Below are 14,640 nucleotides of genomic sequence, written 5' to 3'. Positions count from 1 at the left end.
ACAAATCTTGAACCTGCCCTTCAATTGGGCAGCCTGCCGACTCTGCTCTTAGATGATGTAAGTTTGTCGATATCTATATTTCCGCTATTTTGCTTCTTCGCGCCTTCACTCTCTTTTTCATGCCTATGTTTCTCTTGCTGTGTTCTTCTTTAACAGCCCATGATCAAAGAGCTTCTCCGCATCGGATCCCAATTTATTGGGTACCGTGAGTATGCTAGCAGAGCCGAAGGTAACAACTTTTATACTTGCCGTTTTTCCTTGACTTTTTGCTCCTGTTGCTTGTCGCGATTTTTGATCTTTCTTCTCTCTCTTTTTTATATCTCGACAGAGAAACTTGCAGAGGCCAACAAACGTGCCGACGCACTTGCTCAAAAACTTGAGCAAAGTGAGGCGGCTCGTAAGAAAGCCGAACTTGTTGCTAGCGAAGCCAAGGCCGAGGCTGATGAAGCCAAGGCAAAAGCTGCTAGTGTCGAGGAACTACAGAAAAAACTTGAGGATACTGCATCTGCCTTAAACGAGCACAAAGCTGCACAAGCTTCTCGTGAACAGGGGATTCTCAAGAGCCTGAAAACACAAAGTCGCCGCACTTTCAGTAATATTATTGATTTCTTCTATTTTTATGAGAGCCGCTGTTTCTTATTGTTTGACCAACGCTTTGTTTTCTTGACAGATCAAACAAACCAAGATTTTGATCTGGCGAATCCTGTCGATGACCCTCTCCTTGACGCACTTTCCTATCTGGAGCTGCATGGGTCCGAAATTCGTGAAGGCGTGGCAAATGCTAATGCAGGATTGTCGGCGTTGTTCCCCTACATCTTCCCGAAGAAAGAGGAGCCCTCGACTTTCCTTAACCTTGCCAAGATGTTCAATTCACCAGAAGACCTTGGACTGAAGATGCGCCAAGAAAATATGAAAATTGCCGTCGAAAGCACTGTTGCTTTGGTTGCTGACAGTCAACAAAGCTATTGATTGGACGAAAGTTGGCGACACCGAGCAGATAGAGCAATCAAGATGGAGGTCGCTGATTAAGGCAGCCAAGCCCAACACGAAGAAGATCTTGGCCTATCTCGGGATCAAACCAGCGTCGACTCCTAGCTCATCAAGGCCGGAGGTCTAGTTGCATGCCTGTTTATTTTTCTTTCTATGTTTCTTTTGCTCTTGTCGCCAAAGTAGTCATTTGGCGACACGTACTTCCATAGCTCCACTGTAATGCCTTTGTAATTATTCCGAGAGATTAATGAAAACTCTATCTTTGCTTGTTGTTTGATGTTGTCTTGTCTAAATTTCAGTTGATATTTGATAACTATACTCCGTCTTCCGCTCCTTCCAATATTTCGCCTTCTTCTTCTCGCTCGAGGAGAGCTTTTGTCGATACTCGCACCTGTCGAAGATACCTTGTCGCAAGAACTGGATGAACTTCGACAAGAACTTCAGTATGTGAAGAAACAAACACTTGTGATGATGGAGAAGTCTCATAAGTCATCTGAAGCCGAAAAATTGCACTTCAGCCAAGCTCGCGAGGCCGTGGCTGCTAAGGAAATTGCTGCTTCCGAGGCTGAAAAGGCGACTACTCGAGAAAATTTCATGCTCGAGTTAATGAATGAAGCCGCACAGATATGTCGGGTATGCTTGTTTCATCCTCCGATATCTTTCATCTTCATGCTATGTCTCTTAAAGGTTTCTACTTCGTTGTTTTGATAGGTTCCTTTATTGATGCTTCGCTGAGGAAGAGAGGGTAAATACTAGAACGAACCTCCTTGTTAACCTTTCCCTTGACCATGGTTCTCTATTTTGGGCTACTCCGGAGAGGACCCGCCAAATCGTCAGGTTTCAGGATCGCACCTCTCAAACTCGCGACTTCCTTGACTTCTGTACCAAGACCTTGTCTATGGTTTATAACTCCATGTTTCCTCGGAACATTTAACCAAAAACTCTTCCTGAGTTAATGGAGAAATTCAAAGAAGCTCACAGGATCCATGACTTCGTCAAAGCTCAATTGGTAGCTGGCGCCAGATTTGCTCTTATCATGCTCCAGATCTGCCACTCAAATCTTGACCTTACCCAAGTTGTCGCGAAAGTTCATCAGAAGGTAAAACGTCGAAGAGTTGGTGTTGACCGAATTAACACGAAGGTTTCGCCTGTAGCCGAAGAAATGATTGAAGACCTTCTTCGGATGGACGCCGATTTTTTTGCCGATGGTCATTATGCTGATTTTCTTGGCGCTCGCTCTGAAGAGAACAGAGTTACCCTTGATGACATATTGAATCAAGGCTAGCTGTTTTCCCCTTGTAGATAATTCTTCTTTGTGACCCATGACTATGATTATATTGTGAAGCAATCATTATATTTCTATGTTTGTCTAGCCCCGAGTGTTTTGGTGACTCTTTACTGTATTTGTATATTGCGAGGTTTTGAACCAAGGCATTTATGTATTTATGGCGAATATGAGCCCCCGAGCTTCTTTATTGAGTACTATTTTGTGTTTTTATTGACTCACGAGGTATTTTAATACCAAGGCAAGGCTTTTCTTTTTCGATGAACTATATTGAAATTCGTCGAAGCAGAGACTTTAAGCATGTCGATAAAGAAAAGGTTATATTGACACTATCTTTATTATATTGCAGCACCGCGAGCCCGCCTCATTAAAAACCTTTCCCGGCCCCACTCGGTGCCCCGAAAAAGGAAAAGAGTGCGTCTGAAAACTCGCGGGCGTTTCAGTACATTGAAGTTTTACAAGGACTATATTTCAACTCTAGGCGTAGAACCGCCTGAGTTGCGCCACGTTCCTGGGGGTTTGGCTCCTCCACCCCCTGTCTTCTTGTCCTTTATCCCGTATGCTCCTCCTCCGATTACTTCCGTGACAATGTAAGGGCCAAGCCATGGTGACTCGAGTTTTTCATGACTTTTTTGCGTGAGCCGAAGAACTAGGTCTCCCACCTGAAAAAGATCTTGGCCGCAAACGTCGGCGTGGTAATTCTTCAAGTCCTGTTGGTATTTGGTTACCCGAGACAATACTTCATCTCGAGCTTCATCAAGTGCGTCGACATCATCTTCTAGCGCTTTTCTCGACACTTCTTCGTCATATTCGACGACGCGTGGAGAGTTGTGCTCTATCTCGATTGGTAATACGTTTCTTGCTCCATGAACCAAGAAAAACGGAGTTTCCCGTGTTGCTGTGTTTGGTGTTGTTCGGATGCTCCACAATACACTTGGTAGTTCTTCTCGCCAGGTATGTCGAGCTTTTTCCGATGGTCCTAACAAGCGTTTCTTGATGCCATTGCAGATGATGCCATTGGCTTTCTCGACTTGCCCATTGGTTTGAGGATGTGCAATCGACGCAAAGTGCAACTTGATACCCACCTCTTCGCAATAATCTTTGAATTCGTGGGATGTGAAGTTACTTGCCGTTGTACGTGACGATCTTTGTGGGGCACTCCAAATCTGAAGACGAGGCCTTTTATGAATTTTATCATGCGGATGCTCCATCTGGTGAATTTATCGGCTTCGCTTCTATCCACTTTGTAAATTTGTCGACAGCTACTAGCATATACTCCTTTCCTCCTGGCCAGGATTTGTGTAACTTGCCCACCATATCAAGTCCCCATTGGGCAAAGGGCCATGACAATGGTATTGGTGCTAGCTCTGCTGCTGGAGAGTGAGGTTTTGCGGCAAACCTTTGACACGCGTCGCAAGTTCTTACTATGTCCTTGGCGTCCTCGATTGCTGTCAACCAGTAGAATCCTGCCCGAAAAACCTTGGCTGCAATAGCTCGACTACTTGCGTGGTGGCCACATATTCCTTCGTGTACATCCTTCAGAATTATTCTTCCTTCTTCGGGTGTGACACATCTTTGCAGGACGCCTAAAATACTCCGCTTGTACAATTCCCCTTTGACTACCGTGAAAGCTTTGGAGCGTCGAATTACTCGCCTTGCCTCAACTGGATCATCGGGTATTTCTTTCCTGAGGATGTACGATATGTACGTCTACATCCATGGTATCTGTATCACCATGACCAGGTCCTGATCTTCTTCTTCTTCCTTTTGCTTTTCCTTGGTAGCCCCCGAGGGTTTCTTCTCCTTCTTTTTTGATTTTGTCGATTTGGTGGATCTCTCTGTTATCTCTTCCCAGAATACACCTGGCGGGACTGCAAGGCATTGCGACCCGATGTTTGCAAGAACATCGGCTTCATCGTTGCTCAACCTACTAATATGATTTACTTCGCATCCATTGAACAACTTCTCGAGCTCGTTGTACACCTCCTTGTATGCCATCATGCTATCATTGACTGCGTCACATTGGTTCATAACTTGCTGAGCCACCAATTGTGAGTCACCAAAGATTTTTAGTCGAGTTGCACCGCAGGCTTTCGCCATCTTCATCCCGTGTATGAGAGCCTCATATTCTGCTTCATTGTTAGATGCGTTAAGGAACGTCATCCGAAGGATGTACTTCAACTTGTCGCCTTCAGGTGATATGAGTACTACTCCGCGCCAGCCCTTCTAGTCTTTTGGACCCATCAAAGTTCATGGTCCAGGTTCTCGACAAGTCTGGAGGTCCTGTGTTTTGCAACTCCATCCACTCTGCGATGAAGTCTGGCAAAACTTGCGACTTGATTGCTTTTCTTTTTTCATACGTGATGTCCCGAGGGGAAAGTTCTATTCCCCAAAGGGAGACACGACCTGTAGCTTCTGGATTGTTTAGTATATTTGACAAGGGAGCTTCATTGACCACTATGATCGGGTGTGCCGAAAAATAGTGGCGCAATTTTCGTGCTGTTGTGAACACTCCATATGCTAGCTTTTGGTACTGAGGGTACCTTTGTTTTGAGGGCGACAAAACTTCGCTCACGAAGTATACTGGCCTCTGCACTCCATGGATTTTCCCTTCTTCTTCTCTTTCAACAACTAATACCGTGCTAACCACTTGGGGTGTGGCTGCAATATACAGCAGGAGAGGTTCCTTTTCCTTTGGCGCCACCAAAATTGTTGGTGTCGCAATTGTGCGCTTCAAATCCTCGAAAGCTCTGTCGGCCTCTTCGTTCCATTGGAATTTATCTCCTTGCTTTGTCAGAGCGTAAAATGGTAACGCTTTTTCTCCCAGTCTGGCGACGAATCTGCTCAAAGCTGCGACTCGCCCAGTTAGCTGCTGTATCTCTTTCAACTTTGTTGGCTTCCTCATTGTTACTATAGCTTGTATTTTGTCGGGATTTGCTTCAATCCCTCTTGCTGAAACTAGGAACCCCAGAAGTTCTCCTGCTGGGACGCCAAAAGAACACTTCGTCGGGTTCAACTTCAGGCAGAATTTGTCGAGGTTGTCAAAAGTTTCTTTGAGGTCCTCGATCAGCGTTGCCCCCTTTTTTGACGTTATGACGACATCATCGATGTATACTTGCACGTTTTTCCCGATCTGTGTCGCTACACACTTCTGCATCATCCTCTGATATGTTGCTCCCGCATTTTTTAGACCAAAGGGCATTGTCTTGTAGCAGAACACGCCGTAAGGTGTAATAAACGCTGTTTTGGCTTCATCATCTTCTTTTAATCTGATCTGGTTATAACCAGAGTATGCATCCAAAAAGGAAAGACGTTCACAGCCTGCCGTGGAGTCGATGATTTGATCGATCCTTGGGAGGGGAAAGTGATCCTTAGGACAATGTTTATTGAGACACGTAAAGTCGACGCACATGCGAAGGACTGTCGTGTGTTTCTTCGGCACCATCACTGGGTTAGCTACCCATGTGGCTTCTGTAGATATCTCTTTGATAAAACCAGCCTCCTCAAGTCGATTTATTTCTGATAGCATGGCTTTGCGGTTTGGTTCCGAAAAACGCCGCACTTATCGGCTAAGGCAAAGCTTCCTTTGACTGTGATTGGTCCCTTTGGTCCAGGCAACCTCCACAGCAGGTATGTATAGTGTGGTACCGCCATAAACCTAGCATATGCTGGTCGTCCCAACAGAGCGTGGTATTGCGACGGAAAATCCACGACTTCAAATTCGAGCCTCTCGATTCTATAATTTTCTCGGGTCCCAAACTGAACGTCAAGATTGATCTTCCCCAATGGATAACTTGGTTTCTCCGGTGTGATGCCGTGGAACCTTGTGTCTGTTGGTTTCAAGTTTGCTAAGGATATGTTCATCTTCCTCAATGTATCTGCATACATAAGGTTTAGGCCGCCGCCGTCTATGAACACTCGAGAGACATCAAATCCCGCGATAATCGCCGGAATAAGTGCTTGACTGCCCGGTCGAGGAACTTGTCGCGGATGATCTGCTATGGTGAAGCCAATATCTTGTCCTGACCAATTAAGATACTCAACCGTTGGTGGAGGCATTTTTTTTCGCCATAAACACCGTCGTGAGATTACTTTCTGAGCTCTATTGGACGGCCTCCCTTCTCGAATCATCGACACCGCTCCGTTGGAGTTAGGATCAACATAAGGTGGTGGTGTAGGTGCTGCCGCTATTCTCGAGCTGATGCCGATTGTCGTCTGTAATCGCGGGAGGAGGCGGCAAGTGAATCTCGCTTCTGGGTTCCCGAGGATTTCTCTGTGTTGCTCGCACGTTAGCGTTTTCTGCATACCGCAACATTGCCTGAAAATTTCGACAGTCTTTCTGCAGGTGCCCTGACTGTCTTTTACCGTTGCTATCAAGGAAAAAGTGCATCTGACACGGTCCATTCATCATCTCTTCAGGGGACACAAAAGGCCTTCTGCTTTGCCGTGCTCTATCGACCCTTGCTTGTGCTGCTGTGTCTCTTGCTCCACTTGGTCCTTCAGGTGCTGCCGCTGTTGCTGCTGCAGGTCGTGGACTATTTTGCCTTGCCGCTCCTTCGGGAGGCGTTGATACAAACGCTGTCCCCATAGCTCCAACTCCTGCTACCGCCATATTGTACAATGTTTCCCTTGGATCACCTGGAGGTGGTTTAGATGCAAGGATAAAAGCATGTGTCGCCATATACCCAGCTTCTGGTGTCTTAGGGATGATGTTTCCTCTTGTATCTATCGACATGAAGGACATGTCGAGGTTTTGGACCAAGTGTTCTCTTTCTGCTTCGGGTATGTGTTGCAGCCTTGATCTTGCTCTGTTCCGCGCCTCCCTGTGGCTATCACCCGAAGTTCTAGATTGTCGACTTAGATCTGCCCTTCTCTCCTGGATGCGTGGCTGCCTCCTTTCTCCTGTTCAACTCAGCTGTCTGTTTTTCCAATTCCCTGGCAGCTCGTGCGAGCCTATATTGATATGCTTGTAATTCCTCTGGTGTGGCCGTGGTAGCCATTGGTTCTGTACCGTTCATAGCTCTCACGGCTCTGTCCCACGCTGCTTGTGAAAGTTGAACTCTATCTCGCGGCTCTGGCCCGACGTATTTGTTGCCCAGGTCTTGTCGCAGATTGGAGGGATCGACGTATGGATTTCCCAGATCGTCGAAAGCCTCAGATGTTTCCTCTTGATCTTCAATGGCATAAATCTGATGATACTTTGTACTCAGATCTATGTTAGGTTTGGTGACATCATCGTTGAGATTGATGAAGACCTTGCCCACTGTGATAGATTTGTCGATGAAGTCATAACTGTCGACATCACTTGAGCCATCGCTTATATATGAGTCCGCAGATGACTCAAACGACATGTCGTTGAAGATCTTGGCGAGTTTCTCTCTTGCTCTGGTGCTGACGTAGCGTGTCGCCGAAGTTTCTTCTTCTCCTGACTCGGTTGATGATGCATAGCTTGAAAAATCGGAATCGACCGCCGACGATCCCGATGAATTCGGAATTTCGACACGATACGATCCCTCCTTCTCGACGCGAAAGTGAAACCTTCCGAACGTCATCTCCATGGGCTCCGCCAGATACACATATGCATCCAAACGGGAGGGTGGGTGAGGAACAAAATCGACAAGACCAGCAGCGATCTGTTTACCTCGATCCATTGTGTTGCTTGCGGTTGACGATGTCGAAGATCTTGAACGTGCCATCGAGATCAGATCCTTACGCCTCTAGTCCCCACAGACGGCGCCAATTGACAAGGTATCAACTTGTCAATGCCTATGGATTGTAGGCTAGGGTTTAGTTGGAAGTAGAGGGTAAGTAGATCTCGAAGGTTTCAGCCGAAAAGTACTCGACGATTGTGAAGACTAGGGTTTGTAGACAATGATTCGATTATCTCTTCGTCCCTCGACTCCCCCTTTATATAGGAGGTGGAGCCGAGGGATTCGTGCTATACAAGTTACAGAGTTCGGGACGGTTTCTAACTCATCCCGCCAGATTACAAATAACACTTCCTACTACAACTCTTAACTTTCCTTAATATATCTTGGGCTCCCGAATCTTCTTATTCTTCGGGTAGTGGGCCTTTAGTAAACCCCGGGTACTATCTTCGGCAGGCCCATTTGGGATGCCTATGTCAACGTCCACCTCTGGTCGCCGGTGAGGCACTTGGTTGCCACGTCGGCACCACGTGGCCGCCAGCGTGGACACGGCCCACCAGTCATGGACTGTGTGGGTGTCATGTCTGTGTAGCTTTAGTCATTTCCTGTTTAGATTTAAATCCAGAAAATTACTGCAACTTCATTTAATTATAGAAAAATCATATTAACTCAGAAAAATAAAAATAAGACATCAAAATTCTTATAAAAGTAAATTCTATTTAATAAAAATATAATATGAAATTTTTATTTTTAATAAAAATTTAATTGTTTAATACTTGTTATTTAAAGCCTTTAATTTTAATTCTAAATTCAGTTAAAATTCAATAATTAGGAAAAAGGTATAAAATAAATAAAAACCAGAAAGTAAATAAGGAAAACATTAAAATTAATTTTTCCTTTTCTATTAACTTATTAAATCCTTATTAGGAGGATTTAAAACCCTGATTAATAAATGCCTTAATTATTAATTGTTTAAAATAATAAAATATCAAATCTAATATTATATTTATTTCAAAATTATTAATAACTTCAACTTTATTAATGAAGTTATTAATCCAATAATTATAGGGTAATTAGGAAACCCTAGTTCCATTAGAAACAAAGTGATAACCTCATCATTTCATGTGTAATCCTAAAACCCTAGTGCCATTAAGACCTAGATCCATTACTTCTTATGAACCCTAAATGGATCCCAAACCTAAACCTAAGTAACATGTGATCATGTTACTTCACCAGTAAACATAGATTCATATCTAGCAACTAAATACTAGTTAGAATCCACATAAAATATGGGAAATCCTATCACTACTAACTAGCATCCCATGTGTTCATCTTCATTAGACCTAAATAATCCAAAGAGGGCCAACCAAGTGTAAACCCTAGATTCCATTACCAAAAACCACCATCCTTAATTAATCATGCTTATCATCACATCCTTGTGATGAACCATAATAGCAACTATACTTGCTATTCTGTATCACATACCATATTCCACTAAACCCTACTAGTGTTGGATACTTATCCACCATTCCATTTAGGAGCCACTCATTCTTTACTTAAATAGAACCAACAGTAAAACCTAGACCACCTAAACCCTAATTGTTATACTTCTTATTATTTAAGAAGTATGTTCTTCAAAAGTTATTCTTTTGAAGTAAATAAAGAATCATCATCAACCCTGCTTATAAGGACCTATAAACCCTAGCTAGCTATCACCAACAAGATGAACAATCTTGATAGCAACCTTGAATGAACAAATGCTTAGGATGCCTAGGCTTAATTCAACAATACAAGCCCTAGTAGCTGATGAATCCAACTAGGTTGTGATCCATCTAAACCTACTCCAGAAATTAGTTGAAATCATAGTAAACCATAGAACTCCACAACCCTAATTATCATACTTGTTCTTTATTAAAGAATATGTTCTTCAAAAGTTATTCTTTTGAAATATATGATAATCAATCATTAACCATGCCATATAGTACTAAAACTAACCACTGTTCTTTACTTGTTAACATTATGCCAATTATCATTCTCTGTGTGCTCAATTGATTATTATGCTCTATTAACTACCTGTTTATAATACCAAGTAATCACACCTGAATAAGAACCTTGTATGTGAATCACTCTAAAAGTGCAACACACCCTGAACCAATCATTACAACTTACTAATCCTAAATCATCGGGGTTAGGTCACGTTTAGAGCGATTGCATCTCATACTTATGCATTATTGCATCCTTGCCAATCTTTTAAACATCGTCCTTACCAGACGATGATGCTATTTCAGAATTTGGAGTTATTGCGTAACGAAGACCTTGTCTGCATAATCTTGCAGTCAAGAAAGGCAAGTTCATCACTTGCTCATGTCATTTGAGTATTTCTATCAAATTACTTGCAAAGTATTATGGTTATCACTATTTCATAAAAATCAAAACCACTACTTTCATAACTATGAATATGACTATGTGGTGGGCAATGGAACCATGGATTGTGTTGATATGGTGGAGGTTCCATTGCAAGGGTTTATATCCATCTAGGATTAAACAACAAATGTCGCCAGTGATTCTTGTGCCGTAATACCCGTGTTAACCATAAGATCTGGAATGGGACGGACTAGTCAATCGTATTTCCACCTCTTGTACATCAACGGATGCGCTTACCGTAGCAGTTGTATCTGGCGGAACAACCGGAGGGTGGGGATCCCACTCTAATTCCCCACGGTAAAGCATTGCTTGCCGTAGCAGTTGTGTCTTGCGGAACAACCGGAGGGTGGGGATCCCACTCTAATTCCCCACGGTAATGCGGTCTATGATGGGTTGCAGCTACCGGCGTAGGAGTGTATGGTAGAGCCCAAGATCGTGCCGTGGTCGGGGTCCACCCTGAAATCTACGGGAATAATGGGACCGGCGTGGACCCAGGGTCGGGGCATGCAACAAAGGGTGGGTGTGCGAGGTAGCGGAGGAATATGATTGACTATGACCTTATACCGGGCCTCACACCATAGGAAGTGTGGATGGGAAGATCACCCGGTTGGCACCAAGGTTAAGATCTCTTATGGGTAAAGCAACACACCTCTGCAGAGTGTAAAGAACCGTGACATGTCACTCCCTGTTCCGGGATAAGGAACTGCGAACGCGGCCGGAAAGGAGCTCCATGAAGTTCTAGTAAACCGGTGAAGGCTGACGGACATAGTTCTTCTGAATAAAAGCAACCTTTTGAAGAAATGGTTATGAAAACTTGCATTGGTATTAGACTTTCTGGCCTAATGCTGTAGCTAGTGCATTAAACACCTCTTTCCTATAATGAACTTGTTGAGTACGCTCGTACTCATCCCACTCTTAAATCCCCTGCTTAGATATGGAGGCATCGAAGGAGGATCCACAGTGCAACTCGAAGACCGAGGAGTCAACAACTACTTCAAGAGACAGGACCCTGTCAGGGGAGTCAGATACCACATCCAACAAGGAGAAAACCTAGTTTAGCCATAGAAGGGAACTAGCTTCCTAAACCTAGCTCCTATTTAGCTAGAGTCTATTCTTAGCCTCTGTAGTTAGTGAAATAATCTACGAATAGAGTTCGTGATAAGACTAGACTACGAGTCGTTCTTCTGGAGTTTATTTGCAGATTTACCTCATTGTAAAGTAGCAGGCTGTGCTGATCTTATGTAATAGAGTCAATGTTGTAATTCTATAGACATGCCTTGGACCCGCATATGTTTCTGTTGTACCGCTCTGAGCGATATAATACTAGTGGAACGGTGTTTCATTGGTGTTGTATTAGACTTGCATACTACACCATGCAGTGGTATGCCGGGTCATCACAGTCCACCAGAACCTTTGGCGAAGATCCTGATACATCTTTGTACTTCCAGGATGAATAGATAGAGGAGACTCATGAGCTTCTCGGAGGATAAGCTCTCTTAGGCTCTTTTTCTTCGGCACCACCAAGCGGTTACCAAAGTAAACAACACCTTGATCGTTGACGGAGAAACATTTAGCATCTCCGCTAGCAATGTTCTCTTTGATCTTAGTGATACCCAAATCACGCTTCTGAGCGTCTTTGATCTGGTCTTCAAGAGAGGGTTTCACCTCTAAGTTGGAAAGGAATCCTTGAGGAACAACTTCAAGATTGAGTCGTGCAAATTCCTCATGGAGGGCAGGTTGACATTGCTTGAGCATCAGATTGTTGCAATATGACTTCCGACTTAGGGCGTCAGCAACGACGTTAGCCTTGCCGGGCTGATAGTTAAGACCCAAATCATAGTCTTTAATGAGTTCCAACCATCTTGTCTGCCTGAGATTCAGATCCGGTTGGGTAAAGAGATACTTCAGGCTTTGATGATCTGAGTACAACTCGCAACGGTTACCGTAAAGGTAAGGTCGCCATTGCTTAAGAGCATGGACCACAGCTGCAAGCTCTAGATCATGAGTTGGATAATTGAGCTCATGTGGTTTCAACTGTCGAGAGGCATAAGCCACTACATGGCCATCTTGCATCAACACACATCCGAGCCCTTGAAGAGAGGCATCACAGAAGATGACAAAGTCTTTGCTTGTGTCTGGAAGGACAAGTACAGGAGCGGTAGTCAGCTTTATTTTCAGTGTCTGAAAACTTTCTTCAACCTTTTCTGACCACTCAAACTTCTTATCTTTCTTCAGAAGATCAGTCATTGGTTTGGCGATCTTGGAGAAATTCTCAATGTATCGACGGTAATAACCCGCCAATCCAAGAAAACTCCGAATTTCTTTGGCTGACTTAGGAGTCTTCCAGTCAAGAACGGATTGAACTTTATCTGGAATGACTGCAACACCTTTTGCAGAGACCACATGGCCAAGAAAGATGAGCTTTTGTAACCAAAACTCACATTTAGAGAACTTGGCATAGAGGCGATGTTCACGAAGCTTGGTCAGCACCAAACGTATGTGTTCGGTGTGTTCTTCTTCGGTTTTGGAGTAGACCAGAATATCATCAATGTAGATAATGACGAATTTGTCAAGATACTCCATAAACACTGAGTTCATGAGCCGCATAAAAGTGGCTGGAGCATTTGTGAGGCCAAAGGACATGACGGTGTACTCTCAAAGACCATAACGAGTCATGAACGCCGTTTTTGGAATGTCCTCCGTTCGGATTTTGATTTGATGGTAGCCTGATCTCAAATCCATCTTGGAAAAGACTGTGGCACCACTCAATTGATCGAAAAGATCATTGATTCGAGGTAGAGGATACTTGTTCTTGATGGTTACTGCGTCGAGCGGCCGATAATCAACAACCAGACGCGGAACATTGGTATCCCTCTTCTTGACAAAGAGTGCAGGACATCCCCAAGAAGAAGTACTAGGTTGGATGTATCTTTTCCCTTCTAACTCTTCCAACTGCTTCTTCAGTTCAACCAACTCTTCTCGAGGCATACGATAAGGACGTCGAGAAACAGGAGCAGTTCCAGGAACCAGCTCGATGACAAACTCCACACTTCGATCAGGTGGCATGCCAGGTAATTCTTCCGGAAAGACATCAGGGAAGTCACAAACCACCGGAACATCAGAAATTTCAAGCGGAGGTAAGACATCAAGGGCATACAACTCAGCATCAGGAATATGTATTGCTGATGGAGGTGTTGCTGACGGAGACCAATACAAAATGGAGCTTCTGGAAAGATCGGTTAGAGTAAGGGACCTGGCTGCACAATCAATGATAGCCTGATATTTAGCTAGCCAATCCATGCCCAAAATGATATCAATGTCGGTTGACTTGAGGGCAATGAGGGGAATCGGAAAAAGAAGATATCCAATCTCGATTTTATTCCCAAGACTAACCATATTGGTTCGCCAAGTGGAACCCGGGGACTGAACCATTAGGGTAGAAGGCAACTTCACAAAGGTTATCCCATGCAATTGGGCAAACTCTTGGGATATGAATGAATGCGATGCTCCAGAATCAAACAGAACTGTAGCTATAATGGAGTTGATTCGAAGCGTACCCATTATGACGCTTGGATCTGCTTCAGCTTCCTCAGCTGTGACATGAGTCAGACGACCACGACCAGCAACTAGAGGCTTGGTAGACTTAGTTGACTGTGGAACTCCATGAACACTGTGAGGGCACTCTCTCTTGAAGTGGCCAGGTTGACCACAAGTGAAGCATGCACCAGAACCTGGAGTAACCATGGCAGAACGATAGTTTGTTCCACCAGCGTTGCTTGCAGGAGCACTTGGAGTTTGTGGACGAGGAGCATAACCAGAAGACTTCTGTGCATAAGGAGCACGAGGCACAGCACAGTATGGAATGAAAACACGGCGGAGCTGATTGCCTGATCCAGAAGACTGAGAAGTATCTCGAGTACGCTTGCGACTTTCCTCATAATCCACCTTTCCTCTTTCTGCCTTCATAGCCTTGTTGACAAGATCTTGGCAGGTTGGGAAGTCCAGGAGATGAAGATCTCGATGAAGTTCAGGATCCAGTCCCTTGCGGAACAAGGCTTGCTTCTTGGCATCAGTGGATGTCTCTTCAGGAGCATAGCAGGCAAGGCGATAGAAATTACCTTGGTAGTCACAGATAGAACCACTGCCCTAAGTTAGCTTCAGAAACTCTTCTCTTTTCTCGTCCATTAGACCCTCTGGGATATGATATGCACGAAAAGCAGCTTTGAACTCTGGCCAAGTTACGACATGACCGGCAGGCTGCATCAACAGGAAGTTTTCCCACCATGAACCAGC

The sequence above is a fragment of the Lolium perenne genome, chromosome 6 (assembly GCF_019359855.2).
Source record: "Lolium perenne isolate Kyuss_39 chromosome 6, Kyuss_2.0, whole genome shotgun sequence".
Lineage (NCBI taxonomy): Eukaryota > Viridiplantae > Streptophyta > Magnoliopsida > Poales > Poaceae > Lolium > Lolium perenne.
This window is presented reverse-complemented; position numbering follows the sequence as displayed.